Source organism: Ambystoma mexicanum, chromosome 6q, assembly GCF_040938575.1.
Source record: "Ambystoma mexicanum isolate Mex_15411 chromosome 6q, UKY_AmexF1_1, whole genome shotgun sequence".
Lineage (NCBI taxonomy): Eukaryota > Metazoa > Chordata > Amphibia > Caudata > Ambystomatidae > Ambystoma > Ambystoma mexicanum.
The window spans coordinates 423592231-423619318 of NC_090937.1; positions in this window are offsets into that span (position 1 = coordinate 423592231).

The window sequence follows — 27088 nt, forward strand, 5'->3', positions numbered from 1 at the left end:
GAGAAATACATTGCAAAAAAAAAACGTGACACTCAATGACAAAAGTTTAGTTGCAAGGATTTTATGGTGAACAATAAATTGTAATAAAACTCTGAAATTCAAGGAATAAACTTTAGTTGAAGGGACGTTAAGGTGAGAACTTAACACAACAAAACCCCTGAAATTCAGCTAAAGCCACCTTAACATCGTGCCCCCTATTGCGCATCTTATGACCACAATGATGACATTGCAGATCACATCACTGATGACATCACTAATTACATTACAAAAGTAACTGGTAATAAACATGGCCTTTAGCCAGGGTCAGTGTGCATGGCCAAATATATTTTTAACACATGAATGGGCACTAGTATTGCCCTTCAATTATGGACAGTGGTCAAAACCTTCACCCACGTGCACTGAATATTTTAAAACACTGACATTTTACCAACCATAGATATTGGCATTTACCAGTGGATACAGCTTTCAACCGTGTCCACTTTATGTTATATGCACTGGACAGGTACTTTAGCACAATACTGGCCAGTGGCCACAATCTTTGATTGTGCCCACTATATATTCTAACAGATTATGGGCGACAAGCCATGGTCTTTGACCTTGAGCAGTTTTTGCATCTTTTGACCATGTCCCCTACATTTTTTAAATAATAAAATGCAATAAGTGGTGGCCTTCAGCCGTGCCTGCTGTGTATTATACAACACTAACAAGCCGCTAGCTATGGCCTCCAGCCATGCCCACTGTATATTGTATACACTAACCAGCCACTAGCTATGGTCTTCAACACAGTACTAGCCATGGTCTTCAACACAGTACTAGCAACAGCCTTTGGCTCTGCTGACTGTATATTCTAACATAATAATGGGCACTAGCTATGGCCTTTAGTCATGGCCACTGACTACAGCTTTCAACATTGCCCAGTGTATATTTTAAAACAGTGATGGTCTAATAGGCATGGCTTTTAACCATGCACATTGGTATTTTTTTAACACTAACCAACCAGTAACCATGGCCTTTGGTGCTGGCCAGTGAACCCAGCCTTTGTACCGTCCAAGTCCATGGCCTAAATTGTTATTACAGTAATCAAAGTTTTCATGAGCTCACTGATAAATGTTGTTATGTCTAATTCCATTATTGATGTAATCAGTTAAATACAATGTAATTAGTGTTGTCACCAGTGATGGCATCAGTGATATTTTTTGTAATGTCTGTTGGGGGGGACATGATTTATTCCACCCCCTCACCACTCCCGCATGACACAGATCTCCCTTGTGCTGAAGGCGGGAGTTGCCCCCCCCCCCTTCCGCACAACAGTAATCAGTGTTAATTACTTCTTAATCGCTAACAAATCATGCAATTAGATTTTACTAATGCACTCAAACTCCATTTTGGATACCTTGCCTGTAGCCATCTTTTTCTAGGCCTGAAAATGATCTCTAAAACCTTGTCTCTCCCTCTGCTCTGCTCCTTTCACCACCAGCTCCAGCACCACCCCACTGCCTCCTGTCTGCTCCGCGCAAACCCTGTTCTCACGGAAGTTCAGCCATTCATTGTTGCAACCTTCAGTATCGTCCCAGAGCAGATGAGCTCAATGCCATGCGTGAGACCAGAGCAGTTCCCCGCCTGAGTGCCCATTTGTCTCCACTTACCTGCCAGTGTCCCTCTTTGAAACTACCAGGCCCCTGCCCATGTGTCCTTTGATACAGATACACATCCGGCCCCTGTAGCGACCCCACAAAGACCCCCCCCCCGGGAGCCCTAGCCCCACGCCAACCTATATTTCTTTCCAATCATAACACTTGTCTATTTGAACCATGAGGCAATAGTTAAATCAAAACCTCCAAGATGGGCACCTTGGGCAGGGACTCTAGATTTATGGATACTGAGGTGCAGAGGGTACAAGGCCTCCCTATAACTTGTGTATGAACTCTGAAAGGCACCCACATTCCTACCTGACTTAATGAGTGTCATTTGTCTCATGCTCACAAATGCTGTTTTTGCAAGTTTGTTAGTCAGGGAAAGTGTCATTTTGCTAATCTGACCTTCTCCTCACAAAAATGAGCCCAGCGGACCCATGTGCTGTAGGAGTGACAAATAAGCACATACCAATCCCATGAGGGCAACCCATATGGATCCATACTGGACTGATGATCTGACCCAATCAAGCCACAGGACTGTTTATTGTAATAATTGTAATGTGATGTCATATATGACGCTGAATGCATTTTTAATGTGCTGCCCGTGAATCTCTTGGCAGAGGGCTCTCTGGGCAGCACCGTTCTCTGCATGCATAATTTCTTTATATGAAATGATAGTTTATCATATAAGGGCATTGAAGGGCCTAACATACTGGATTCACCTATCTGACGTCAGGAAGTCACATGACAGTGTAGTAACAGAAACATGTTGTCCTTCCATTTCTCTTTCCTAGTCTCTTAGGCAGCTGCACCCTCTGTTTGCACACAGAGTTTTGCAGCTGGTGTGTTAACATGCCAAGCTATATTATTGGAATTTAAACATGTGATTTCTGGTTTAAAACAGATGTCTGCAAAATGTGCTAACTTATTTTAAAATACTGAGCTGTCTTACTGGTGACTGGTCCTTTGACTAAATAAGGTGCAGATCATTGCAGCCTGCCAATGGCATACCCTCTAATTTACTGTGTGGCAACTATAACCCTTGTCTGTATAGAATTAAGCTCTGCCCTTGAAGACAAATATCACATACAGTTGGGAACAGGTTGCATGCCTCACCTCCAGCAGAGCACAGGACTCATTTTCCCTGTTAGGATGGCAGCATCCTGAATGGACAGCATCTTGCAGGGGTCTGGGTTCCCTGTACGTGGCCCTCATGTGAAGTGAGGATATGTGAGTGTTCTGAAATGAGAGTTCTCTCAATGTATGACGCAAGGGGCCATGCAGCAATATAGTTGGTGCACTGCAACCTGGCAGTGGATGGCATGGGGGATGCACCATGAAACGGCAAGGGGTGGATGGCACATAATTATACTGTACAATGGAAACAATGTTATTCTAGGTGTAAATCAATTATCTATATATCATGGTGCTGTCTTACCCCTGTCGAGGAAGATGTGGCTACCCAAGAGTGAAGGACCTAGGAAGTCTCCATAGAGAGTTGGTGAGGATTGGGATGGGGGGCAGGGAGGGCTTACTCACCATTTGAGAAAGAGGAAATAACATCAAAGCAGAGAGATAGGCATTTGAATGAGGCCAAAAAAAGGGTGAGTTGACAGGTGAGGTGTACAAAAAAATCTAATTAGAATGAAAGAGAAAGGAAGGAAAGAAAGGAAGGAAAGAAAGAATGGAAAGAAAGAAAGTGAAATGAACATAAAAGCGATGACGTACCACCTAAACTTCATTTATCATAAATCAAATAAAGCTGCTAAAACACAGTATTAACCCCCACAAAAATGTTCTACCAAACTTAGTAATTACCATTTTGCATAACCTAAAATGTCCCACTAACATATCTGAATGGTCTGACAGCAGGATCCCTGGAAATACCTTTACCTGCTGTGTAGTCTATTGCTCCCAAGGAGCTGCAGCTACACAGGCCATTAGAGTTGTGGTTTTCAAAGGAAAGGCCATGATGGAGGTAGTTGTGCAGGCCTTCAGTGTCCTTCTGACTTCTAAAGTGACAAGTAGGTACAATAGACCACTTGAAAACGAGGTGGCCTGTTCAGGAACAAAGTGGACAATACTGCTCTTTCTCAAATTAAGGCCCATGTCTTCCATTGACAACTATTAGCCAGTTTGCCGCCTGACAAGCTTCCCACTTTGAAGTGAGCAGAACTTGTTAATTTTGCAAGTTGTATGCTAACACTTCCCCAGCATGGACAAAACAGAAGAGGAGCTATTTTGGATTTTTCTATAACAAACAATGATCAAGATCCATAGCCACAGACAGAACTTGTCTTACACGAATTACTGCTCTTTAACCTTCTTGTGTCCACCTAAGTTGTATAAACTCTGTGTATTAATTTAATTTAAAAATACTTCATCATAATTCATGGTGTAGACAATAACTAATTTCATTACCACTTATCACTAGCCTGAATACATATGCCTCCACCAAATCATACACATTAATTCCCTGACATACCACATTTGTTGAGTTCCAATATTTCCCCAGTCACATTTCTAGGATGTATAGAATACTAACATGCATCTACTGTTTACAAACACTTCTAACTAATAGCATAAATGTTTCAATTTCTTTAACTATATGTTGACACATGTTTCAGCCTGTTCTCGTTAGCCATAGAGTAAGGCTAAATACTGCTATGGCCTTCATCAAGACTGGAATGGAATACGACTACAGAACTACAATGAAAAATAAAAATAACCTACTCGAATTATACATTTTTATTCAGGATATCTACAATAACAAACAAATAGGACTAGGTTACAGGTTCTGTTGGTACTTCACAAACATGTTTGCTGACTATAACATGTTGGTCAATTTCATACAAAGTGAATTCTATGTCACCGTGCATACCTTATATTTTTCGCACAAACTTCTTCTATATCATCTCTGCCAGCATTCTATGTAACCTGGCTACTTTTCAAATCCACTTGCCTGTAGATGCAAGGCACAGGGGTATATCCATCAGCCTCTGTACTTAACAGTTGTGCCATGCAGTAATCTCAGTTATGCTGTCTTATTGCCAACCACCTTACCCGTGGCCAACTATGGTTACTCGTCTACAGGTATCTCACTCTTGGCAAGCTATCTCCCGATCACCTCCTCTTCTGGTTGGCAATTGTGACGAGAACACATGAAACATTGTTCAGGACATGCAGATTCAATCTAAATTACATTGTCTGTCTGGGTATATAGAGCCACTTACTTCCTTTTCCTGGATATCTGTAGTAGGAATTACTCTGCGAAGCACGGGTGCAACTGCTAGTAAAATATTAATTAAAACAATGATGCAAAGGGTGTCGGTAGGTGAGAGATTAGTGCAGTGGTTAAAGCATTGTATTGCTCTGGCAGTGGCGTAAAGTGTTATCTTCTCGGTCACCCGTTATACCCAAGAAAATGTATTAATTATCAAATACCATGTTGGTTACAAGACGGACATTGACAGGGATCTCTATGGGAATTTCCCCAGCCCCACAGACCAATCTGCTCATTCCAGAGCCATCAACACCCTGTTCAAGCAAACTAAAAACGATGTAGAGCAGCCTGGTAATCCAGAGGAATTAAACAACGATGTACAAAAATAACTGACCAAATAGCTGTAGGGTTGCCCAATGTTTGTGTCCTCTTTGACACAAACGAGTGAACAGAGAAATCTGTCCTCTCATTAAGAAAAGCCATGAAGTCTTGTAGACAGCAACATCTCCAGAGGTGGCTCTTCATCACTCTTAGTGTGCAATTCCCTTACAGAAACTTTGGCTCATCAAGAATCTGACTATCATTATTTTGGGGTTAACACACGTCTTTGTGAAAAGAATGGTGCTATGGGATTTTCTACCGTGCTTTCCCCACAAAGTCATAAAGAGAAGGTTGATGTTCCACCTGATATTACTTCTGATCTGGCTATGAATATGGGCATCTAAATGGGTTTAGTTCAACATACATGCCAACATATACAGACTTACTAATTCTGATACACAAGCCAACATTAGACATTGACCATTCAAAGGGGAAAACAGTAACATTATTTCAATAAAAAACTATAAGCAAATGCAAAATAAATCAAGAATCTTAAAAAAAAAACTACCAAAAAAACAAGACGTTTTTCTTAAAACACGCTTTACATGTTTTTTTTTTCTTTCTGGATTTTTAACAAATGTTTATTTTATTTTTGAAACAAAGGCAACAGCCTTTGGTTGTCTATAGCATACAAAACAGAATAGCTGGAGGATACAAATAATTTTTCATCACACTACTGGCAGTGCTGCCTTCATTGCTCAGTCTTAGAAGCCCCTATGAGACCTGGTAATGAAAGATAATGTCATTTCTATTGATTCACTAATTCATCAGTGAACAAAAACCAATTCAAGTTGAGAGTCTCAACAGGTTTGGAAGCAGAGCCAGGAGAGTCGTGCAAGTGGCTATGTTCTCTTGCCCAAGTTCTCCAGGAATATAACAAAAAAAACAAAAAAAAGAAATATCTTCTTGCTTCGTTCCCTGTTTCACTGAATGGAGCAATATTGTATAAAGGAATCATACGTTGCCAAGAATTGATTTCGCCGTGGGCGGTGCGTGGTGTGGGGATGTAGTCCCATGAAACAATGATTAGAAAGGGTTGATGTGTTTGAAATATCATTTTTTCTCTAAATCCTCTGAGAGTTATGGAGAGCAATGAAAAACGAAAGAGTGTGTTGCAGAGGCGCTGTCAAGGCGAGCATCGGTTGGTCAGGTTGCTTTTGTGATTGTGGGATTTTGCATTAAAAACAAAACGGCTGAAAAGTAGCACAAGGAGGTATTAAAAATACATCTTCTCTAAAAGTGGCCTGTTAACATGGCAAACAGAGTCAGATTGCCTGTATTAATCAAAAGTTAAGCACCATACATGATGGCTGGATAATCATTTTAAAAAAGGAAAAGTGATGCCAACATTGAGGTTCACTCAACATTCAGATTATGTGTGTTTAGCCTTTATTCTTAACAAAAAGGAAATTATGTGTCTTTGCAGGACGTTAGGAATCTCGTACTTTATAAAGAGATGTAGACAAAAAGTAGAAATGAATAAACCGTACTGTCATTTGAAATGTGCTATTAGTCTTCCCATAATGTGCTTCTTGGAACATGTTGCAAAAAGAGAATGGGCCTCATTGAAGGTCGGGCGGTCCAGAAATTACAGTGGCGGTAAACCGCCACCACTGTTAATTGCGGACCGCCCGATTCCGACTCCTGCAGGCGGGAGGTGATGTTCCCGCCAGGTCTGACCTGGCGGATTTAACACCGCCCGCCTGCAGGCGGACGTGGAAACACCAGCACCATCACTTCCCCATTCCCATTGAGTCCTGTGGTACTCAATGGGAGTGGGGATTTACCAAATTCCGCCTCAGGAATTCCCGGGACACCAGGGTCGTAATGCCTTGGTATTTCCGGGAGTCACGGAGGTGGAATGGTAATATGAGTCCGGCGGTAACCAGGCGGTTTTAGCACCTCGGTTACCGCCGGACTTGTAATGAGGCCCAATGCCTCATTGCAGGTCGGGCGTTCCGGAAATAACAGTGGCGGTAAACCCGTCACCACTGTTAATTCCGGACCGCACGATCCCGACTCATGCAGGCGGGAGGTGATGTTCCCGCCAGGTCTGAACTGGCGGGTTTAACACCGCCTGCCTGCAGGCGGACGTGGGAACACCAGCACCATCACGAGATGGTGCCGGTGTTTCCACTTCCCCATTCCCATTGAGTCCTGTGGGAATGGGGATTTACCGAATTCCGCCTCCCGTATTCCCGGGACACCAGGGTCGTAATACCCTGGTATTTCCGGGAGTCACGGAGGCGGAATGGTAATACGAGTCCGGCAGTAACCAGGCAGTTTTACTACCTCGGTTACCGCCGGACTCGTAATGAGGCCAATGTGTAGGCCTCCTTGCAGGATTGAATCCCACAAGCAATGTGGCAGCTTGATTTACGTGTTTAATCCATTTAAACATTGACTGCAAATCAACCATAATATAAACTGACTGAGTTTTCTTCACTCATCCCATTTGTTTTTTTTCTGAATAACAGTCACACAGGTAAAAGTGATGAGGTGTGGTGGGCATGGGACTGTCATTTAAAAATAAATAAAAGTAAGGTGCGAAGATCTCTCTGCGCATGTGGGCTTCCCAGCCTGTTTGAAATGTAGTTCCTGAGTCTTAGGGGTTTATTTGAAATCATTCGGAATGTGAGAGTTTTCAACGTATTCGCGAACCCACTCCTGACATGTCTAAGGCATGGAAACGCAAACATTCCACTTACCTTTTACGGCATTATCTGGGAAATGTGCAGTTATCATCACTGTGTGTGCTTCCAGGCACATTGGTGATAGGGGCAAACACGCAACATCTTGGCGATCGCCATTACACGGGCTCCCTAGGCATTCTGCCTGCAATTGAAAGGAGTGAGTGGAAAGCGCAGGGATCTCCACCTCTATGCCCTCATTAATATTTGCTGCAGTCATAGATTTGGGCGGATTGCCTACACAGAGAGAAGAAATAGACGTAGCAGATGTCCAACTTCACATCCTGACCCATCCAAAATGTCACTGATGGGGAAATACACACAGCCATTTTGTTCTAACTTATTTCTGCCATTTGAAAGGCAGGTGAAATTGGAGCTGTGAGTTTTCGTTAGCACACTGGTCAGGGCACTGCATAGCTCAAAACGTGCTGTATTCACATGTACTGGCTCCTTTTCCAAGCACCCTGCATCTAGTACATGCAATGAGCATACAACCTACTAAGGCTCGTTCCCCAAGCACTAACCAAAAAGCAAAACTCACCTCACTAATCCATGATGCCACTGAGGTTTGATGATGTCACGGTCATGAACACTGAAAATGGTATCTAGAACCTTGGAGAATCGTGAATCGCTCTAGTACGTTTTTTTCTTCTTCTTTGTACTCTAAAACACCTGCAGCTGCTCGTATGGGTGCACATTGTAATTGCACCCTCCATGGTGGAGAACACTGCTGGTAACAGCACGTATACCTACATAAAGGTACCCTTGCTTCACTCATGTCCTTAACTTGGGTGGCAGGACAATACCAGCAGGGTCCATCAGACCTGTAAGGTTATATTGCATCAGTAGTAGCTACTAGAGCACATATTTCATGGGCATATCTGTTGACACTAGGAGATACGGTTTAACTTATCAATGTCCTGATGACTGAAAGTAACAATTTCTCTAAAAAAACTGAGCAAACAAGGAACATTATTACGTTCATGGTTGATGATGGAGACATAAGTAGCTAAGTGAGTAACCACAAATAAGAAACCGTATATTATCTAGCATAACCTGCATCCTAAAATGTGTGCCTTCATGCACCTATTTACTTTATTAAGATGCTTTTTGATTGTATCGTTATTATTAAGAAATACAATTAGCCTATGGAAATAATGATAAATAAATAGTGCCAATTTATGAGCGAGGCCACCATACATTTAAATAAGATAATACTCTCTGGATGGTATGCCACAGAGTGTGTCCAAAGTAAAACTAACCCGAGACACTGCGTGACAAAAGTGTCGATTTGTGAAAAGCTCCCTCACTCATTTGCAACATACCAGCCACTAAGGGCAAATCACACAACATTGCTAAATCATAAGTGAAGGGATATAAAGAACTTGTTTGGACAATAATTCAACCAGTCTTGGCAAAGGAAGATGCAAACTAATTTTGGCAAATGGTCAATTAAGGCCAATGCATGGGGCCACGTTAACTAATGTAAGCAAAAATAGCTAACTATATATATGGGAGACCTTTGACCTATCAGTTACAACAACAAACAATGTCAATGCTAACCTTAAAGACAACACGCCTTTAACATTGCAGTGCTTACAGGCTGAGAAGAGAATCATAGTCATGAGGTCAAAGATTTATATGATAATTGCATTCCATGGTGTAGCAATTATCATCCTTAAACTAGATGATGATTCGAGTACAGGAGTATTGGCCTACCTTTTAAGGAAGTTAGAAAGACACCAATCCTTACCTTCTGCAGGAAAAGGTAATGTCATTCATCTGATTTAAATGAAAGGACCTCTCATGGACCTAGAATGGTACGGTTAACTTCTTTTCTTGACAACAGTGGTAGAATACTTGCCACATTTTTGCTAAACCATTTGAGGATTGTGCCAAAAAATGTAACTTTTTGATATCCCGGGTGTAACAAAAATATGTCTACCCCGTAGAAGGATGAGGAGAGGCTAAAGTGCTTCAGACTTCTACAAACCAAGAGCCAACACCATTGTAAAGGTATAACAGGCACAGTTAAAAGATATACTGCCTTTGCCGTTTTTGGTAACGTGGACCGAGGGAAGGCTATACTCACAAAAGGGTTGTTTAATGTGAAAGAGTAGCAAACCAAATAGCAAAGTACAACAGTCCAAAATAAAGGAGTGTCCAATCATATGTCTATAAAAATGTACATACTTTAATTAAACACACCATGTGCAATAATAAAGAAATATAAATAACTACAAAATCGCAGCCCTGTAGAAAGAGCACACAATATGCAAGATAGGAAGATGGCAGACTATGGCTAATGACACGGAGGAAAAGGCAGATAAAAACGCAAATGATAAAGGAGTCTATGGGGCCCAGAATGGACCAGGGTGTAGTTATCAGGCAATAACAAGCTTGCAGTGACTTAGCAGTTTGATAATGGCAAAAGTGGCTTTTCAGTACTGTTCAGCAGTTTGATTCCGTTAAAAATGTGGCAGTTGTGCAGCAATGAGATGTCGAGGCAGGGGCGATTTGAAGTATGTTGCAATTCGAAGCATTACTCAAGTGATGCAGATCTTGGAAATCACCAGGCTCGGTTCAATGGTCAAGGCTCATCAGCAGTTGGTCTGATATCAGAATGTGCAAGGCAAGTAGGTTTGTTACTGTGCTTGAATGTCGCAGTTCAGGATAAACCCCGGGTTGGTTTGAACGTTTACAGGATCAGTGATGAAAAGGCAAAGGCAAAGATCTAAAGGTCTATAGCCTGATTTAAGGGTCCAAGCCCTGTTCTTGGAAGATGTGGACTTTACCTTCTGACATCACACCAAAAATGTGTTGTGTTAAAGGAGGTGGAGAGGCCAGTAAGGAAGATATATAAAATGAGAACACAAAATAAAATAGTGGAGCCCTCCTGTAGCTGGGCTGAGCTCCCCCCTGTCTACACTATCCCTGACCCTTCCCTTGTCAATAGCATCAAAGACACTTTCCGTGTGCTGCACACAGGTGTGAGGAGAGTCATTTTGTGACAGGGGTGTCCGTTGATTGCTGTTTCTAGGACAGCTTTCTGTGGAGTGGCTGTCTCATTCTAGAGAGGGTTACCAGCCCTCACTAAAGATCAAAGAGAGGCAACCCACCGGGGCTACAGTCTTTTTGGGAGCAGCAGAGACAGCGTGGCTGGGGGAATAGACATAACCCTTCCATAGTTGAGCTGGGCTCACAGGGCTGACACATGCTTGACATTAATTTGATGTGGCTTGATAATAATGAGAAACACTAGCCAGTATAACTTAATCATAGCTAGGGCTTACATGTCCATTTTTTCGCCATTACCCAAATTGTTCGTTTACAATTGTTCGAATGAACCATTGACCAAATTTAAAGGGTCACAATTGACCTTTTCACAATTGACCGAATATATATATATATTTATGTATAAATATATATCGGTTTGGTTTATATATATATATATATATATATATATATATATATATATATATATATATATATATATATATATATATATATATATATATGAAAAAACAACTGATATGCCAAAAATCTTCACGTAGCTGGTGCTAGGGACAGAAATCTTGGCCGGATTTCTAAATATGTATAAATACACATGTGTCAAGGAAAGTTGTAACACTTAAAAAAAAAACCAACCACAACATGTAGAAAATAAACCCTGCACACACGACCAAACCGATTGCTACAAAAAACGTATTTTATTGCATTTCAAAAAATCTCGTGCAACCAACACTGCCTAATGGCTTCAAAGGGGCAGACATAATGACCATGCCTCCCTTGCTGACAATCAGGTAAAAAGAACACTCACCCCACCAGGGTGGAAAACCGCCACGCGTTCCGCTTGATTAATAAGCTTCCTCAGGCTATTTACTTCCCAAATACGTGAAAACACATTACTTTTATAAACAGGAAATGGGTCAGCATCGGTATTAAGCTCCTCCCATTTGCTTTTAAGTTCCCAATCATGTGATCGCAAAAGGCTGTGGTGGTAAACTCACAAATTTGCGGTGCAGCTTTTATCATTGGTTGCGGTGTAGCCCCCATTCTTGGAATAGAAGTTCCAGAAACATTGGGAGATTTTCTCATATAATATATACTGGAATTGGGGAGACCAACTGGGCGCACCTCAGCCGCCTTGTGGGGTGGAGTGAGAGTGTTTTTGGGAGGATTATATACATCTCATCCTACCCAGCCCTGTTTTATAACCGCTTGCCTCTGCAACCACCCCTATGATTGTGCCAGCCCTACAACTTGTAGAAGAGGCACAATGGCAGATCAGGTTGAACCCAAGAGAAGAGCAGCAGCACAATCCCTGTTCAAACATGATCAAGCAGCCACTGTGGCAATTGAAGATAATAGCCTGCCGGCAAGCCTTATGGTACAGCAAAAAATGGACAAACTTGAAAAAATAAAGAAAAAAGAAATTTCCAAATGGTGGGAGGCAATGACACTTCAAACTTATTTGGAGGTTCAGCGCATTCTGAGACGGCTGAGAATTCTCACGATCCCCACTTTTGAGGACATTGATCCTAGGCTGATAGAGGAATGGACGCAACATACTAATCAGTGTTCCTTTGAAATGATTGAAAGCCTTATAAAATATGCCAAATTGGACAGAATCAAGCTCCTGAAAGACATAGAAGACATAGAAGAAATGGAAGAGCATCTCTTCTCATCAGAAGATGGAAATGAATGTAAAAAACGTATGTCTAGAGTTGAAGAAAATTTGGAAAGGCATGAGGGGGAAATCCGGATGAGAAAGCAACATAAATTTAAACGTGACCGTTTGGACTATGAACAAGGTAGAATATACACGTTCGCCAAATGCTTTGATGCCCCCATCAAAAGTAGACTGGAACAAATTGCTACAAACAACCATCCTCCAGCTATCGCACCAGAAGAACCTAGTAGTTACGATGTGGAAATTTCAGAAACAGAGGGGTCTTCATCAAAAAGGCTCAACTTTTTAGAAGAATTCAAATTACTGCACCTAGACAGCAGAATGGAAAAGAGAGGGAGAGGCCAGCCGTGCGGACAAGGAAGAGGTACCATGGGCAAAGCAAGAAAAACAAGACAAGGAGGGGATGCCAACACAAACAACCCTCCCAGCATGATCACACGCTCTGGATACAAACCGAGGGGGAGGCCGAGAGGCCAGAAAGCCTACAAATAAAGATCTTCAACATCTCGAACAGAACTCTATCTAAGGATGAGACAGCAGTACTATCTCTAGGCCTCTCCTTCAGTCCCACATACAGCTATGACTATACGGCCACTAGGGTGGACCTCTTTAAATTCCTCAGAAAACTTAAACTGACTACATTTTATGCAACCAGGGTCAATGAGGACATGCCGAGAGAAGAAGTATCTCCCTTAACAGGTAAAGCTATGACCATTTTAATCTGTCTAGCCGACTTGGAACAGCCAATCGGACTGGAAATAGATATGACACAAATTTACGGCAATTCTATATTGGAAGAGCAATTTGGGATAACTACGGACATGGCCTGTCCCAGCCATCTCAAACCTAGATCGATCTTCTGCCCTAATATTGCATGTGGACCGATAGATACGTTTGAGAATCTTGTCATGCAAGACTTGAAAAAACTGTCCGGTAATATACTGCCAGCCTCCAGAAATGTGAAATTCATGCAATATAAAGCGCTCGAGAACTTGAAAAATGATCATTCCATAGTCATACGCCCCTCCGATAAGGGGGGTGGAATAGTTGTCATGGACAGTGTTAACTATAAGAGAGAAGCCAATAGGCAACTCAATATGACTGAGAACTATGTGGCGGTAGATAACCGAGTACTAATGGAAACACAGACCATATACTTTTCTATGTTACGTAAATGGTGTGACGATGAACTGATCAGTGATGAGGAATACTGGTATCTTAAAAACCAGTTTCCAGTTACCCCATTAATGTATTTTAATCACAAAATTCATAAGAGTCTTGCAGACCCCCCAGGACGTCCCATAGTATCCTCAGTGGGTAGCCTTCTCAAAAACACCTCGAAATTATTAGACCATTTCTTGCAGCCATTTGTGATCAGCCTTAGTTCACATATACAAGACACCTCAGACCAGCTTATGAAACTACATGACATCAATTGGGAACCATGGTATTTTGCTGGTATCCCTGGATGTGGTTTCATTGTATACATCTATCAAGCATGAGGCAGGTATTCAGGCATGTAAATTTTACCTAGACACGAGATCCATCAGTTACAAACAACATAATGATATGCTTTTGAATATGCTGCGGTTTTGTTTAGAACATAATTATTTTCTGCACAAGGCCTCCATATATAAGCAAACTCAAGGCACGGCCATGGGTTCATTTATGGCACCGACCTACGCCAACCTATATATGGGGTGGTGGGAGTCGCAGATAGCATGGGCTGAAGAAAAAGAAAGATTCACTGAACATATAGTGGTTTGGTACCGCTTTATAGACGATCTCTTCTTGATATGGGATGGGACTGAAGATCTACTACTCACCTATGTCAATATACTTAATGAGAACAATTTGAATCTTGAACTTAGATCTGTTGTTAACAAAAAGGAATTAGTTTTCCTAGATGTTAGATTTACTGTGATCAACAACACACTGACTACTAAACTTTTTCGTAAAGAAACTAGCTCTAACTCCACGCTCCATGCCCGGAGCCATCACCCTACTACCCTTAAGAACTCGATTCCTTATGGAGAATTCTTGAGAGCGAAGAGAGCTTGTAGTACAGAATTAACTTACAATGAAGAAGCCCTACATATAGGCCAAAGATTTGTTAATCGGGGTTACAAAAGGAAGGTTGTAGCTGATTGCTTTGATAAAGCTAAACAGACCAACAGAATGGATCTGTTTAAAAAGCAAGTAATCAAGAAGAATGATGATATTAGATTCATCACCAATTTTACCCATCAGGCTAATAATATCAAACAGATAATGAGAAAACACTGGAAGGTACTTCTATCAGATCCAGACCTTACTAAAGTATTAGGTACTGGCCCTAGTGTTGCTTATCGCAAAGCCCCTACTCTCAAAAACATTCTATCCCCTAGCATGGTCATCACAGACACTAACATGGGTGAAAGTCATTTCATGACACAAGAGGTTGGCGGGTTCCGTAAATGTGCTAACTGTAAAATGTGCAATTTTGCCGCAAAAAAAACATTTATAAGCTGTAATGGTCTGAAATGGAGACATAAACATAAAATTACCTGTACTACAAAATTTGTAGTTTATGCAATCACATGTGAATGCGGGTTACACTACATTGGATCAACTATAGGAGCCCTTAAACTGTGTATACTTCAACACTATAGAGCTATCAAAAATAGGGACCTCACTAATCCCCTTAAGGGGCACTTTATTGAAAAACATAAAGGTAATGTCAATGCTATGACATTTGTGGGGCTTGCCCATATCCCAGTACACAAAAGACTGGGGAATCGAGAGCTAAAACTGTGGCAGTTAGAAGCCACATTAATCTGTAAATTTGACACATTGAGGCCCCTGGGACTAAACATTGACCCGGAGATGTTTGTGTTTTTATAACAACTACATATTATGACATTTGTAGATACACTGTTGCATCTGCATGCTCTTGAACTAATGGATGCTATTATGTACACTCATGTGCTATGTTTGAATCTATGAAGATGCACTGACACTTTACTAAGCAAGATCTGTTCTCAGAGTAATTGCTGTTGAATATGCACTATGCACTTTTCGATTTTATATATATATATATTGTTTATATATATATATTTTTTACTGCCGACCTGGGCCACTAAATATGCTTATGTGACATGTCGTGACTCTATGATGATGCCCTGGCTCTTTATTAAGAGTATTCGTCCTATAAGGGGGGAATCATTGCTGCTATATATGCACCATGCACTTTCCGGTTTGCTGTTTACTTAAGCATTTATTTTGCACATGAGTTCAAACCAGTTGAGTTCTTTGAAAAATATTACAGTTTGTGCTGCTCGTGTATCACTAGCGTGCAGTTCTTTTTTAGCAAATGTTACGTGTATAGGAAGGTCATGTGACACAATTTAAGGGAACAGAGGAATGGGCTGCACTTTTCTCTGGCTTCGGTTGAGGACACTCCGCACCATGGAGTGCAATGGTTTGTGGTTTTCATCATGTAAGATGAAACCAAACCATTTAATGACATTTTAGTGCACTGGCGCTCAGCAACACATCATTATTGTTTTTAATGTTTTGTCAGGAAATAGGGTATAGCATCTGGTATGCGTCTTCTCCCGCGCTTTCTATTCATTTTCCATTATAGCATTTGCTGATATGGGATAAGCGCCAATCGAAATTTAGTCACTTTGAATTCATTCAAAGATGGCCGCAAATTTGTGAGTTTACCACCACAGCCTTTTGCGATCACATGATCGGGAACTTAAAAGCAAATGGGAGGAGCTTAATACCGATGCTGACCCATTTCCTGTTTATAAAAGTAATGTGTTTTCACGTATTTGGGAAGTAAATAGCCTGAGGAAGCTTGTTACTCAAGCGGAACGCGTGGCGGTTTTCCACCCTGGTGGGGTGAGTGTTCTTTTTACCTGATTGTCAGCAAGGGAGGCATGGTCATTATGTCTGCCCCCTTTAAGCCATTAGGCAGTGTTGGTTGCACGAGATTTTTTGAAATGCAATAAAATACGTTTTTTGTAGCAAGCAGTTTGGTCGTGTGTGCAGGGTCTATTTTCTACATGTTGTGGTTGGGGTTTTTTGAAGTGTTACAACTTTCCTTCACACATGTGTATTTATACATATATATATATATATATATATATATATATATATATATATATATATATATATATATATATATATGGGTTTTGGGGGGTTTGGCGTTGAGTGGGGGGTTGTGGGGGGTTTCCCCCCACATATATGGTACAATTGACCTTCACAATTCGGTCAATTGTGAAAAGGTCAATTGTCATTCGAGCAGTTGTAAAACAAACAATTCGTATACAACCATTTTTTCATGTGCCACCAAAATATGTAGTTTTTGGAACAGAGGTGCATATCTTGAATGCAGCCCCTACACCATAGTGACTTGACTGTCACTGCGGCTTTCAATAGAGCACCTGCAACGTGAACCTTGTCTTTGCCACTGGAGAGCAGGTGCTGCAAATCCGGCTACTGATCCAGCCGCCACAGGTGCACACTATGCTGCTGGCATGGAGCTTCTTAAATAGGAGCCTGGTTAGCAGGTTACCTTTTCTGAGATGAAATTACTCACATCCTTTTATTCAAAAATAGAAATAAAAACACATTCAGGGCTTCCACACCACTGCCCATTGGCATTTCCTCTCATAGAAAGTTGAACAAACCTGTGGGTCTGCATATAATTTGTCAAATGTAGTTAAACATTATATGAAACACAGTGATTAAAAATGCTGTACATGTTTCATTGACTATTTATTAGCATTTGATGAAGAGTGGCAGAGCTTGTTGAAGAGTGGCAGAGCTTGTTTTGATAAAGCCCAGGGAGAATGGCATAGTTTATTGGACAAATTTGTTTGAGAGCAGTGATAAAATTCTAGTTAGAAATGGTCGGCAAAAGGGGTGCATTCCTACCCTCTTTCTTTACAATGCTTATGTATCCGACAAACGTTAGGTAATAAACATGTCGACCATTATACCCCATACATGGGTGGCCTCCCTTATCCTACAATATTGCATGAAAATGATAATGTGGTGATTATTTCCCAGGTAATTGATCTAATAAAATGTATAGATTAGGAGCCTATTCTGAGACAAAACGGTTCGCAATTAACCACAATGAACAGAAACATGGTGTAGGAAAGAAGTCCCGAACAATAGATTTGAGGTGGAACCCCAGCTCAGATCATCAGCAGTGTAATTGGGCAAAGGCTTCACGTTGCGTATAGTTTATATACGAAACTGATTATATGGGTGTCCATTGATAAATCATATTTTTGGTGTGTTGTACACAAATGTCCCTGTTGGGGTATTTTCAGTCAAGGTGTGGGACACAGTCTAGTAATCAAACATACACACATTGAAACATTCATTTTGTCCTGCAATGCTATACTTGGTGCCCACTCCCTTTGAACAGTATGTATATCTGGAATTGGGCCAAACGAGCCTAACCTCTTCATTCCAATATTGCTGGGTGGCATAATGACTACCACAAACTATTGGTAGACATGTTCAATATCTGGAACATGATACACAGATTCACTCTATCAGGATCCTGCTTCAATGTATTGCCAACAAGATGGCTGCATTTTTGAAACAAGGTAAACAATGAATAGACTTGTGTTATGTGCATTCCAAATGCAGAGTTGGCTTTGGGGAATATGATGAGACTGAACACTCGGTTGAAGAATATCTTCAAGTCCCATAGACGGCCCTTCGATGTTTTTAAGAGTATTATTTGTTTTGGGTGTTTAGTAACAAGCTAAATCATATCAGTACAATCTTAAACACAAGGGCAGGCACGGGAAAGAAAATGGTTGAAGGAAGGTAAATAAAGATGCGTATTTTTCAATCATTCAGAAAACGAAGATTGTACTTTTCGATTTAACACACGAAACAAATACAAGACAGCACATGAGCATTTACATCGGGCTTAAGTTTGGTATGCTGTCATCCCTGCACCTAATCAATTTGTGTTGCCATTGTCCAGCCATCAGATCACGTTGCAGGGTATGTGAAGTGCTGAAAACCTATTGCCTGCCTTCTCCTTATCTCGCTCTATCTCTCTCTCTCTCTCTCTCTCTCTCTCTCTCTCTCTCTCTCTCTCTCTCTATCTCTCGTGTATAAAACTAATCATGCAAATTTTTGTAAATGCAGGGAACGCTGTCTCATTCTTGGACAATCCTTTGGTTGCAAAAGTATGAATTTTAGATGAAGGTCCTCTACCAGCCCAGGATGCTCAACCTCTCCTTTTGGTGAGGACCTCATTTAGAATGGCCACTTCTCATTGTGCATTCATTGGAGCGCAGCTAGCACCTCTGTTTCCATCAACATTACATGCGTTGGGTCCATTTCACCCGTCCATGTGTCTGTTCCATTATAATGAACTTCATTGCACAGGCAATTACGCTTAAAGAGATGGCCGGGTCCTTTTTAGAAACAGACGTCCTGTCCTTCAAGGTGCTTCATGTTCATGAATAGCTTGGGAGAAATATTCAGTGTTAACCTACAAAGCCTGAAGCATTTTTGGGAAAAAAAATCTCCGACCAATTTATGACTATATGCACTTGGGGTCTATTAGCAACTGAAAAGAAAATACGCAAAGTTATTTGTTCATGCTCTGGCTTTTTTCTGATGATCTTCATTACTGCTAGTCCTACTCTTGCTCATTAACAGCACTTACTAAAAGAAGGTGCTCTGCCTTCAGACAGAACCCTTTCTCAGTGTTTTTTATTTGTTGCCCCTCACCTTCATAACCCTGAGAAAAAAGCACCTGACCTGAAGCGCATTCCCATAATCCTCCAGTCTATACCAAAGTAACAGGGATGATCTTTCCACTGGGTAGGGAAAGGAACATGTCCGTTCTGTGATGAGGAATAATAGGACTGGGAGTAATGAACACTACCATAAGCAATTAGAGAATTGCCCCCATGGCCCCGTCCATGTCCTCATCAGAGTGCTTGCTCTATGAAGTATATCAAAGATTCAAAGATCGTAGCAATAAATGCTTGGACTGTAAAAGCAATGACCTCCTCCTTCACAACGGGAGCAGAGGCCATCACATAGAGAGTCACAAAAAATGCCGCCAGGGAGAGAAGGGGAAGCATGGCAGGCATCCTCATAGAGACTAATAGTGGAGGAGTAAAAAGTCCAATAAATGTGGGTAGATATGTACCCTAAGTGTTCAACAGGCATCCTGCAGGTAGGCTAAGGACCTTAGGAATGGAAAGTCCAGAGCCAGTGACTGCCAGAGAATCACAGAAGTCCCAGGCAAAGACCAGGGAAGAAATTAACCCTAGGCCAACTTCCAACTCGTGGAACAGAGGCGCAAGACAGTGGCAAAGCAATTCCAGCAGCATGAAAGGTCAACAACTGCAACTATTCAAAGACTTAGATGATCAGGAAGAGCCTTTCATGAAGACCCCTGCCCAATAACTCCCCACTGACTACTAGCTAAGTTTAAGCGTGGGACTGCCCAATCATTTTCATTTCAAATGGGAAATCAAAGGGCTTCAACAAAGCTGCAGTGTTGCAGACTGAAAACTTCAGCACCAGGACAGGCACTCCGCAATAGTTAGGAAATGAGGCCTAAGACCCTGAACCCCACTTAGGGAACTATGGTCACAGGGGAGAGAAAACCCCCTGAAAGCATGAGCTGTGGCAAAGACCATGCAATCTGTCCTCCCAGACTGCAGTCCCTAGAGACGCTTCTCAGATGGGCTGAGGTAGCAGGTGCCGAAAGCAGGTAGAACCAGGTGTCTAAAGGGCCCAGTCTCCAACCCCTATAAACAGCTTGCAACATGTCGCCCAAACAGCTACTGCTCACTACAACAGAACCTGAAAGACCCAAGGTGAGAGGCAAAGGAGGGCATAGGCTGATTCAGAGAATCAGCATCCCAAAACCACCTAAGCAATGCAGATTGCAACCCTCCAGCAGACCCAGTGTGAGATCGACCCCACCCTCACAACTAACAGAATAGTGTCACAGGACCAATAGGGATATCCCTCTGAACCATGTTCTAAATTTCTAAACATGAAATACTACAACTCTGCAAGACCAGGCCATACACCTTTAGCAGGCAGAAAGTATGAACACATAAGAAGGTCAGAAGCCACCCCTTTTCCTTCATCATGGAGGGGGGAGAGGCAGAAGATGACTCAGATCCTCCTCATCTCTCAGAATGATAGACCCCAATGTAGTTTATCATGTACTTTGGGCACAACCAGATGTCCAGACCATTTGCCCACATCTTTAATGATCCTACTACAAGGAGCCAACTTGTACCCATGCTCTTCATCCTGTGGAAGCAAGGATTCAGACAAACTACCTAGTTCACCTCCACATATTTACTATAAACCCGGACCTCCTCTTAGGCAGCTTTGATGCAACTATACATGAAGCATCCCCAGACAATGCTCCTTCTATGGCTCATGAGTAGAACCAAAACAAAAGAGGTGATGGCTGGAAGTTTTTGAATTGATCTTAACCTCTGGCATTCCTCTGGGCAACCCTCCAGACCATCGATCTTCGCCTGCCAAGCCATATCAAAAGGGGAAAGAGAACAATGGTCTGGAGGGTTGCCCAGAGCAGTGCCAGATTAATTCGGACAATTACTGATATGTTTGGGATATTTCTTCTCTGTGAAAGATAGTGAGCTAAAGACTCTGGGTAAGTCTCTCGTAACCAGGACTAATGTCTGGCAGAGGGACTCCCAGGACCCCCCTTGTTAATTTGCATATTTAAGTAACTTTGGGTCTCACCCTAAGTTACAAAGGGAATCCAGACGTGGACCCCTTGATCACTATTCTTAGAGAGGCACAGATCCACCCTACTGATGAGGTCCAACCAGACTGAAACATGTGTCTGGGGTTTCTGTTGATTCTCTTGTTCAGAGGAGAATTGCCTAGCATTTTGGTGCTGGACTGCCCCAGGGCAGGACAAAGACTGATATGTTTGGGATATTTCTTCTCTGTGAAAGATAGTGAACTAAAGACTCTGGGTAAGTCTCTCTAACCAGGACTAATGCCTGGCAGAGGAACTCCCAGGACCCCCATGCTAATTTGCATATTTAAGTAACTTTGGGTCTCACCCTAAGTTACTAGGGGAATCCAGATGTTGACCCCTTGCTCACTATTCTTAGAGAGGCACAGATCCACCCTACTGATGAGGTCCAACCAGACCGAAACACGTGTCTGGGGTTTCTGTTGGTACTCTTGTTCAGAGGAGAATTACCTAGCATTTCGGTGCTGGACTGCCCCAGGGCAGGACAAAAACTGATATTTTTGGGATATTTCTTCTCTGTGAAAGATAGTGAGCTAAAGACTCTGGGCAAGTCTCTCGTAACCAGGACTATTGTCTGGCAGAGGGACTCCCAGGACCCCCCTTGTTAATTCTCAGGTGAAATTCTACAAAATTTCACCTCCCTGACAATTATGGAAACTGAATTTAGCAACCACAACCCTTTATATTTCATGTGGATGTTGGGAACAAGGGTAGATTCACCTATAACCAGGCGCTAGAGGCAAACTCAGGGAAAAATAGGGTGATCTAGAATAGGGTGAGAATGAGAAGTTCTATGTTGCACTGCACCATCTTTTTCCACCAGACAAACTTGAGGTGGCTCTGTTAACCATCCCATATAGGGACATTTTGGATCAAATCTATGCATTTATTACTTGCCCCGGACAGCGAAGAAGTGTATTGAGGAATCATGTCTCTGACCCTGCAATTCAGCTAAAGAAAATGGATTGAAGGTGTGCTTTACGCCTCTCTTCAATTTTGGATGCTGAAAAGAAAAGGGCCTTGAAGCTTAAATATAGAAAAGGGATCTGATTTCATAAATATGACATCCTGCTTAATGATGCATGTAGGATGCTGCAGCTGGTTAAATCAAAGGATGTTTGCTCCTTTTGGTGTACTATCAACAACCTTGCCCAACTGCTTTGTCATGACTTGATCAACCCTATTGGGGATCAAGGGTATATTGGTCACTTCATTAAAGTGTATAAGGGTGACCATGTGGAGAACCATTGGCATTTGGAACTTCCATCAGGTCCATGGCACTTTGTCTGCTCTGAGGAGCACATTGCCTCAATAATCATTCGAAGTAAGAACTCTCGAGCGCCAGGGATTGATGGTCTGTCCAACACAGTGTTAAAACTTGACCCTTATCTGTGGGCGCATATCTAGGGCATATGTTTTGGACAAATAACTGCCAGACAGTATGCCAACATTGTGGGCATAAACCATCAATTTCCCGATTTACAAAAATGGTCAAGGGTAGCCTCCATAAAACTACAGACCCATTTTGCCTCTAGATGTCCCTGCAAAAATGTATGCTACTATCATCCTGAGAGAAATGAGTGACTGGGCTTGTGGTGTGGGGAGATTGGACCTGCCACTGATGGGTTTCTGGAAGTGAACCAGCACTAATGCCAATATTTTAATTCTGGGCATGTTGAAAAAGGTAGTCATGATGAGGTTGGTAATATGGCATTTATCATCTTTTCCATGGCATTCAACAGTGCAGAAAGATCCCGCTTGTCCACCAAACTTAGACAATGGCGCGCCCGGACAACTTGCCTAGGATCCTTGTGGCTTTACACTCTAATACTTCTATTAGAGTGTGCCTTAAAGCCCAGGGTAAATTGTCAATGTCTATTGTTACCACGCACGGTCTCAAGCAGGGTTGCATCTACTTTTGAGTCTTTTAGTCTCGGATCTTGCCGAGATCTGTCCGAACATCCGCAGTTTCTCCACATGTTTGGCTTATTTTTGTTTGGATTATTTGTTATATGCAGATGATCTAGTTTTGTTTGATTACACCCCGATAGGCCTACTGCATAAACTGGACATCTTGGTAGCATATGCAGATCAAAACAAGTTAAGTATCAATACGAAAAGAAATATCAGATACTTTCATTCAGACAATGGATGAAACAAAAGCATAAGACCTTTCGCTGGAATGTGAAAGGTCTGTCCCAGTGTTGAACCTTTGCTGCCTAGCCTGCTGATTGTTTGAACAACAGAATACAACTGAGTTTCAAAGTCACTATCATTCCAAAATGCTAATGCTAGCCACTTAAGACTGTGCTTTGAATCACACATTTGGCAATTATTCTTTGACTCCAGTACTTACATTTTACAAGATGAAGGACCTACCAACCATAACTTATGGGGGCAAGAACTTGGGTCTCCCAATATCCTTGAACTGTAATGCCTTGGAGGGGCTGTTTTGGGGGAACGTCCTGCATTTACCTAGTGGAGTCTCAGCGGGCGTTATCCGCAATGAGTTAGGTCTATCCTCCATTCAATTTTATATTCATTGGAAGAATCTTTCGTTATTGAGGAATATATTTTGTGCAGAGGCAGGCTCGAAGTGGTGGCTACTAAAGTTATTGCTTAACAAAGAACCCTGGAATGCCTTAAACACTTGGGAAAATAAGTGTTATGTCATCTGTGAGAGGTATGCAATATCTAGGGATATAGCCTTGTACCAACCAACTGTTGGGGAGACTCAAGAAATGGGACTGGATAGACACTATTGGTAGAGTCAGGACATATAATTTATATGCAGACTTGCTGTTTGTTGTCAGACCAGTGGGAACCTGTCCTGAATACTTGAGCAAATCTCCAGGAAGTACCTGGCAATTTAGGGTGATGAGGCTGTGGTTAAACTTTTTGCCGAATAAGGAAATACCACGTGACAGAAATAAAATAACCAGGGCCTTGAGATTGTCTAGATTTTGCTCCTCACTAGATACGGTGGAAACTCAGCGACACATTTCACTGCACTGCCAGGGTTTGGACGGGAAGCACATGTTTTATTTTGATCACCTGCTCCAACATTATAGCCATGTTCCTACAGAAAGAGTATGGCAACTTATTATGAATTCTAATGGTCACAATAATTGGTAGGTTGCTGCAATTCATTTTTATAAGACGTTTTTGATATGTAACCTGATATCTTATTGATTGATTTATGATACTAATGTCTATTTGCTGTTTATTTTTTGGGGTTCGATGTTTTTAATTTTTTCATTGTGATATTGTTCACGTTTTATGTTTGTTAAAGGTTAATTTGCAAATAACAATTACAAAAATAGAAAAAAATGTATTTGGGATGAAAAATTGATGAAAATTTGCATAAATCTTAAGATTACAGAACAGTACAGTAACAATTTAAGGATAACATTCATCAGATGCAGTTCAGTAGTTCGTGATAACTCTCTTGCACCGTCCAAGCTTATATTGTATTTAGTTGTTTTTGCATTTAGAGTGTTTAATTTAAGTATATATCTTCTATATTTATAAAAGTGAACATTTTGGGTTTTGTGGCTGGGTTTGTGACTTGGCGACGAGTTGTTCCTTATACAATTCCACACTGTTTCACCAATCTGCACCACATTTTGCAAAGTTACCTTTTAGGACCATCTGGTCATTACTTGCTACATGACATGAGGACACCCAACCCCTTTCCCCGGATTTCAGCACAAGTTAAATTTAGTTTGGGGTATTGTGAAGCATTGTTCCTGATTGAATTCCACACTGTTTCACCAATATGCACCACATTTTGCATAGTTACCTGTAGGGCCCTCTGGACATTACAGGCTACATAACATTTGGACACCCCACCCCCTTCCCGAATTTCAGCACCTTTACACATGAGGTGGTTGCCCGAAATCGGAGAAAACAATGTGGTCATAGAAGGACCAGTCCTCAACCCTAGAATGCACAATTTCTGGTACATTTGCACCCCAATGCACCACGACGAACTGCGCAATGCCATGGTGTGGCTGCAGGTGGGGCGAGAGACTAATAGGTTGCAGTATGGAGCAGCAACTCAACTCTCGCCTCCCCCAATGTCTGCTCTGGGGAATGTCAGACAGCACACATGCCCATTCTCAGTGCAGTTTACTTCAGAGTGCAAAGCACATCAAGCGATATGGGAATCGGAACAGCGACCTACAGGATCATCGATTTTCAAGAATTGAAGAGAGTGTTGTCATGTCAGTCCACAGAAACCATTCAGAGAACGAGTACTTTTTGCTATTAGTTTAAAATACTTGATTGGACATTTGTTTATTTTAGACTGTTGTATTTTGCTGTTTGGGTCACTAATGGATACAATGTTCACCCTCTTGAGAATATAGACTTCCCTCAGCATACGTTACCACAAAAGGTGAAGTTGATATATCGGATAACTGTGCCTGTTTCACCTTAATGATTGTGATTACTCTTGTTTTGTAGAAGTGTGAGAGCTGAGTATACCGTTTAGCCACCAGTCATCCTTGAACCCCTGCATGGCAAATGTTGTCACCTCAAATCTCTGGAATCCTCCCTCCTTTTAAATGTTGTTTCTTGTTCAATGTGCAAAAGGGAAAGTCATTTGTGTGCAGACCTGAAGTCAGGAAAAAAATATATAAAACAGCCTTCCATTTATTTAAGGTCATAATGGTTTATTATGCCCCACATAAACTCCTCAGAGTTGTGCAGTTGTTGCTTGAACTGCACCTCTATCCTAGTGGAGTGGGGGAGAATCCAGGAAACCAACACTTGCAGGGATAATTGATGAGGCTCCATGGACACTGCTTTTTTTGCCTATGCATGGATATCGAAACAGATGCTCCACAGTTAAACAATTGATCCAGACTACCTGGATAACTTCCATTGAATAATTCACATAACTTACACTGGCAAAGGTACTGAGAAAAATATCACACTACAGATATATGCAAAGGTTACCCCTTCAGATTATCTGTCTGGCTTCAAACCAAGATGCAACAATGATCCACCATCAACTCTTCACTGACACCATCCATACTTTGGACAACGGGGACCCCTGTCTAATCATCCAGCATGATCTCTCTGCTATTTCATAGGTCAACCTCATACCTCATATCAACATTCTTGCCACTTTCACAGGCTTCAAATGGCCCTTTCTACTATGGTTTGAATCACTGACAGAAATGTTATTTGCCAGAAAGCCACCCACAGACACCAATGCCAACCTATAAGGTGTGAAGTTCCATAATCTCCTCAATATTATTTAACCTAAGCATGGAACCACTGGGGAATGTTTAAACATCATAGATATCAAGCCACTGGAATTCAGAAAACACACAATTGTACCTAGTTTTACCAATTTATCTACGCATTCACACATCTAAACATGCATTTCAAGCAACAATCTGAAACTGAACCACACAGCATTGGAAAATTCGCTTAGTGACTATGAACTTTACATATTCTCTTTCATGCATACCTCCGTCAATACTGCTTTCAGAGTTTCTATTGGTTTGCAGCCTTTCCTTGAAGACATATATCTGAAAGAAAACCCAGACCACCTGGTGACGTCTCTTACTTAGCTTCAGCCGCATGCCCTTCGCTCCACCACCCATTTAGATTACAGAACCATTTTAGAAGACCTGACTTATCATACTTGGATGGGAACAA